At 39.6% G+C, this 6,921-nt stretch overlaps 1 pseudogene; it reads left to right on the top strand.

The window, feature by feature from the left end:
* Positions 1–6,377: 6,377 nt before the first annotated feature.
* LOC149254840 (10 kDa chaperonin, mitochondrial pseudogene) lies at positions 6,378–6,671 on the top strand (annotated as a pseudogene).
* The last annotated feature ends 250 nt before the right edge of the window (positions 6,672–6,921 follow it).

The following is a 6,921-nucleotide window of genomic DNA, read 5'->3' as shown; positions in this document are numbered from 1 at the left end:
AAATTGTCCATCTTAGCTTCCATGCCATTCATCTTAACTTCCACGCCATTTATCTTAGCTTCTGTTAACTTTTGTGAGTGTGACATTTGTTGCACTTGTTCTTGTAATTTTGATATATCATGTAGCATTTCTTCCTCTTCTTCATGAGTCATGCTAGAGATTTCAGGTTCCTTACTAGGTGTTTGCATTTTCTTTCCTCAGGGCATCAGTTACCGATAATAATGCTCTACTATGCCCTTTGAATTCCTTCAAAATAAATTTTCAAACCAATCTTAAGCAAAAATTTAAAAAATCTACACACCTTTTTTCACTATGTAGGAGCTTGATATTGCCTCTGATGTATCTCTGTACTTTCCAATCATCTAGTTCTGAATTTGTGACCTGTAGTAGCTCTCTATGTCCTCTTTCCAATGCCATCAGTCTGATCCAAATTGGATTCTCCAAGAAAGAGTTATGCACAATCTCCCAAGATGACCTGATTATAGACCTTTCCAGAAGAGCGAACTTGTATGAAGTGCCATGTGTACAATTTTCCATCTCTGGTTCTAAAAAAGATATACAAGAAACTAAAGTCCGTCCTCTTTTTGTACCTTCTTACAAAATTTCAATCTGATTCCCAGAGAGAAAGTTATGACGATTTTCCCCAGGTCACCTGTTTTGAATGTAATTCAAGAGTCTGCAAAAAGACCAATTTCCTCAGATCATGTCTCCGCAAATAATGGCGAAAAGCTCTGAAATTTGGACCCAAGGTTCAACGCAATTTCTTCTCAAATGGGTTTTTTTTGTGACTTCTGAAATGTCACAGAAAAAATGTTATAGCGAAAATTCCACGATGACCTGTTTGGATCAGCGAAACCCTAGAATCCAAAGCTCTGATACCAAATGTTATGAAACCAGCTCAAGAAAAGATAGAAAAGATAGATCAACGCTTTAGAATTCAGCCTCTTCGAGGGGGAAACCTCCTTTACATTACATAAATGAACAATTATTCGATGATACAAATGACAAAACCTCCTTTCTATATATAGGAGTCTAAGGAGTCACAATATAATCCAGCTCAAGAAAAGATAGAAAAGATAGATCAACGCTTTAGAATTCAGCCTCTTCAAGGGGGCAACCTCCTTTACATTACATAAATGAACAATTATTCGATGATACAAATGACAAAACCTCCTTTACAGCCACAATATAAAGCCACAAAAATAACAATAGAGGGATTCTATGGGGCACAGAAATAACAATATGGGGGTAATAGGGGCATAACAATATAAATAAGGGGTATAACTACAATAGTAATGGGGTAATCACTAGTATTATAGGGACCCAAGAGAGTTTGTCAGCAGCGCCTAAATGAGAAGGAAAAGCAATCCCTCGAATAGCCTTGTTACTGTGGCCAACGAGCTTTGTCAAGAAAGTGACATCGGAGCCTCCAACAACATGGGAGTGCAGATATTTGCAGTCATCTCCTGTGTGCATGCAATTTCCTGTGAGCCAGTAATGGCAGGCTTTCTGAATCTTTTTCCGAGTCTGACCTCTCCCTCGCAACTGCTCCGCAGGTGCGCCTCTTTCTCACGACGACTGCTCCAAAGCGTTCAATAGAACAGGGTACAAAACTTAATTACCATATCAGCGTTCAAATATCAGCTTTCAAAACTCAATTAAATCCACTATTTAAAACACCATTCGGTCTTCATAAAAAGCCATAGACTCCAATGCATTTGCAGTTTCGATCATGCTTAAGAAATTTAAGAAAAAGAAATGCGACTGCTGCCTGGCAAAGTATTTAGTACACTAAGTCTGGAGAAATTCCTCGGTTCTTTCTTATATATACGATGAAGTTTGTAGGACTATTGCTGTCAGCCCTTGCTTCATTCAACCCCTTGCCGCAGAAGCCCAGTACGCGTGATTAATTCAGTTCCCGGTTGGTGCTCCGTCTCAACTCTGAAAACCTTCAGTCCAAGAGCATTTCCTTTGTCACGGCTTCGTATGACACAAGTTCAAGCCCGATTCCTCAGCAAAACAGCGGTCATACGTTCCTTCGGCATGGAGATAGACTGCAGAGCACTCAGTGATTCAGGGCACGCTCGCAGAGAAAACATTGACAGTCCAGATGGAATATGGCAGAGGCAGCAGCGTTTATTTCCAGGAAGATTGAAAGCAGGGAAAATAATGTTGTTAAGAGATTAGGTGCATGCCAATGGAGCGTTAGGTATTAGAATCAATGAGACTGTCACGTCAGGAGAGAAACGTAAGCGTCAAAAGGATAATTTGTTACAGTGATTCAGAATGTTTTCATAGCTAAAGCATGGCAGAAATGGCGCGGAAATAATTATGGTAGACAGAGTGGCGCAACATCAATAATGGAAGAAAACGGTTATAGAGAGTGCACAAAGCGTATCTTGGACAACGTTGGTCAGGAAGACAGAACGCAGATAAAGGAATATGGAGGAGCAGCGCAGGTATATGCAAGAGGTGGCAGCTAGAATTTAGCTGAGAAAATATTCATAAGTGATGGCAGAAATGACCTGCACATAAAGACCATAAAACAAATGGTTCAAAGAAATTATGCAGGGCAGGAATACGCCTGCTCTGATACCATGTTAAACACACATGGGCAGCCAGAACAATATGAAAGATAAACATGAGAATACATTTTATTAACAACTGATATACATTTATAGTACATTGTTGTGACCGTTGGGTTTCACATCCCAAGGTCTCTTGGACTACTTTGTCTATTCAGCTTCCACACTAACCCATTTAGGATTAGGTGTCTAACACATCAAAAGATCATCTGCATATACCATAAGATATACAACTGTTTTTCCAACTTTCTTGACAAATAAAGTTGCATCATCAAGATCAAAATGTTTGAAATTGAGTTTCAGAAGATGCTCAGTTAATTTCTCATACCAGGCTCGCAGTCCTTGTTTGAGGCCATACAAGGACTTCACAAGTTTGCATACTTTATGTTCATGTCCTTTCACAACAAATCCTTCAGGCTGGGACATAAAAATATTTTCTTTTAGATCTTCATTCAAGAAAGCAGTTTTTACATCCATTTGATGGACTTTCCAACCGTTCTAAGCTGCTAGTGCAAAGAGTTTCTGGATGGTAGCCCATTTTGCTGTGGGGGAAAAAGTCTCCTCATAATCGACCCCTTCTTTCTGTGCAAAACCTTTTGCTACAAGCATAGCTTTGTGCTTGTCAAGTGAGCCATCAGCTTTATACTTGTTCTTGTAGACCCACTTGCAGCCAATTGGTTTGGTTCCTAAAGGAGGATCAACCAACTTCCAAGTGTCGTTCTTTATGAGGGCATCATACTCCTTTTGCATCGCTTCCTTCCCTTCATCATGAGAAGCAACTTCTTTGAAGGAAGTTGGTTCAAAATCTGTAGACAAATTCAATTCACAATCATAAGAAACATCCATATCAACAAGTGAATTAGAGTCATCTACATCACCCCCATTTTGCCGGTTTGAATTTCTGGTTCCTGTCTTTCCAACTTCATCAGGATGAACACTTTCAAGTGTCTTTTTCACCCACTTTGGGGGACCTTTCTTAGATGTTCCAGGCTGCTCCGTTGATTGATTTGGGACTGAATCAAGATGGAGTCACCCAATTCTATCAATTACATCACTTAAAGCATCATCTGTTGTTGGAGTTTCATGTGGGGGAGAGTGTTATTTAGAAGAAGATTCCACATGTTGATCTAGTATAGGAATCCCCCGTTCAAGGTGTGGAATCTGATTATCAAATTCTTGAAATGATTTTGCTTTTGTGAATCTATCCAAGCAATCAAGTTGCCTCTCAACAACATTGTCAGTTTTGGATGATTCAAGAAAAATTACCTCTCTAGATACAACAAACATCGTATTTACTTCATCATAGAGGCGGTATGCTTTGGAGGTGTCTGAATATTCTAGAAAGATACACTTATGACTTCTAGCACCAAGTTTTTTTCTATGTACCTTTGTTATCAAGGCATAACAGGTGGAACCACATAAATCTGTATGAATGAGTTCATGTTTTCTATGTGCTCTTGAATGTGAATCATGAAAAGACTGTTTGCTATGCTTTCCTAGAATGAAAGCATCACATTGCTTAAGTTTCCTAGGAATTGTAGGCAAACCAGCAACACCATTTTTCTTCAACAAGCGGAGACTGTCATAGTTCAAATGTCCAAATCTAGCATGCCATAATAAACTTGATGGAACTGTACCTTCTTCATGATGAGAATTGTATGAGAAATGTTGTGCATGAGCAGAGGTTTCTTGTAGTTTGAGAAGCCTTTCTTCTTCTATTCCCCTCATGACAAGTGAGTGGTCAGATGCTTTTCTTACCTCAAGCTTGCCATCAAACATATGAATGGAGTGACCTTGCTCGCGAATGTGGACCAAGGACAACAAGTTTCTCTTCAACTGTGGGAGATATAGAACATGATGCAGAAGAAAATCTGGAAGACCAGGCAGTTTAAGCCTAATTGTGCCAAGCCATGATGGCTTGATTTTTGATTGGTCTGCAAAGTATACTACTCCATCAAAATTGTCAGTGAAATCTTCAGAAAAATATTTTCTATGAGTCATGTGGCAGGTTGCTCCTGAATCAAGCAACCAATCATTTTTCCAAGAAGCAAGTGAAGCATTAAATAAATCTTCATTTGCTCCAATGTTACATTGTGCCACAACATAGTGAGCGGATTCAGGTGCTTTACCTTTGTTTGTATCATCAATTTTACGTTTTTGTTGGTTTCTTTTCTGCTCAATTTTGTCCCATGGTAGCTTGCATGTAGAGGCATCATGTGATCCATTTCTTTTGCAGCATATGCAATTCAGATATGCCTTTTCTCCTTGAGAATGTCTGCCCCCCCACCTCTGAAATATCTTCCTCTTCCTATTTGACCACCTCTTCCTCTTGTAGAATCTTGAGCAGGATGCTTTTCTTTATGAGCAAGGCACACAGTCTCTTTAGAAGATTTAGGGGCTTTCTTCTTTCCAAAAGCTTTCTCTCTTTCAGCAAACTTTTTCACAAGAGAGTCAAATGTTATATCTTTGAGATTTCCATTTGCTTGCAATGACTCAAGATAATTGGAGTAAGTAGGATAAAGTGCCTTGAGAAAAGCTATAAGAGGAATATCCAATTCAACCTTAGTGGATTTGATATCATGCATTATAGACTTTACTTCAGATGTAAGAGCAAGAGGATTATTATTTTTCAGTTCAAGAGTGAAGAGTTTAATCATGAGTTGAACAACTTCAAGTGCAGAATGTGAGTCATAGAGTTCTTTCAGCTTTTGTAAGGCTTCAAAGGCAGTTGAATATGATGAAATATGGTGACTCACCTCTTCATTTACAGGCTGCGATTAATGCATAAGCTTTTCTATTCTTGTTTTCACAAATGACGATCTCTTTCTCTGAGGTAGGTTGTACTGGTTCATTGTCTCCATCTCCGACACACACTCCTTTCCACAACTCATTGAAAATGAGGGTGTGTTTTATCATCCAAGACCATTCAGGATAGTTCTCCTTGCTAGTGAGAACTATTCCCACCATGGATATGATTGAATGCATACTGTAGCAAAAACTTCTGCTGCAAAACTTTTACTCTTAATGAAAAAAAAAATAGTTCTGATGTGACTGGACAGCAAACTCAAATATCAATTTGCATTCATTTGCACAATGTTAAAGTATAGAATATCGCAGTATACTCAAAAAAATACCCTCAACAGCATAAAGCACTGCGTCCACTAAAAGGCCGAAGAACATAGTCCTGACATATTATATAATTCAATTGGATGATATTAATGATGGCAGCATTTGACCAAACCGTAAGAACAATATCCTACACTTATCTGATGGTGTAACTGAAGAAATAACAGAGAGGACGCTTTGTATTGAAGCCGGCACTTAACACCACGCTGAGCAGCCACGCCTTAACATCACGCTGAGAAGCCACGCCTTAACATCACACTGAGAAGCCACACCACACTTATGCAATAGAGTCAGTCCTTCTCTTGGCATCATTCAGTCCAACATTCATGTCACTGTATTGGGTTCACTGCAAATGTAACCCAATGTACAGAGCATGCAATCTCATTGAGTTTATCAAGGGTCAAAACAGGCTTCACTTCCTCTTTTAGCCACACAAAAGACAATGAACAACAATGGCATTCGAATGCAAGTCTCCACAGACGTCGAATGTTGTGTGCTATAGCGAACTTCGAGTTTGCAAAATCGTCGGTTCGAAGCACTCAGGGAGTGCTTGTTTTAGTGTACGCTGACTATGTGATGGTGGAGGCAGAAGGATTTTGCAATTGCAGGGTCTCTATATAAAAGGCCTCTGGCTATAAGGGTTTCTTCCCTTACAATATCAAACCAATGGCGAAGAATCTTATCCCCTTGCTTAACAGGGTTCTGATAGAGAAAGTTGTTGCTCCGAGCAAGACTGCTGGTGGCATTTTGCTTCCTGAGAGCACTGGCAAGTTGAACTCAGGAAAGGTCATATCCGTTGGGCGTGGTTCTCGTAGCAAGGATGGAAACACTATTCCTATTAGTGTCAAGGAGGGTGACGATGTTCTTGTTCCTGAATATGGTGGCACAAAAGTAAAAATTGCAGAAAAAGAGTACCACTTGTATCAAGAGGATGATATTCTTGGGATTTTGCAGGATTGAGTATTTTACTACAAGAAAACCGTAGCGAGAATAACTGTGGAGAGGACGGTTTTTGAGCAAAAAAAACAGTGGATGGACAATGCTAAAATTACCATGTCAGGACAACGCTTCTTTTATGAAACGTTTATAGACAGGCAGGATAGCATGGATAGCGCTAGACAGTATGGAGGGGACAACTACCATGTCGGGAGCAGCTAATTATATGGAGGAGCAGCTCAGCTATATGGAGAGCAGACTAGGAGTTACAAGG

The sequence above is a fragment of the Pinus tabuliformis genome, chromosome 7, assembly GCF_031772625.1.
Source record: "Pinus tabuliformis cultivar Carrire ecotype Pingquan chromosome 7, CPIR1, whole genome shotgun sequence".
NCBI classification, from domain to species: Eukaryota; Viridiplantae; Streptophyta; class Pinopsida; order Pinales; family Pinaceae; genus Pinus; species Pinus tabuliformis.
This window is presented reverse-complemented; position numbering and strand designations above follow the sequence as displayed.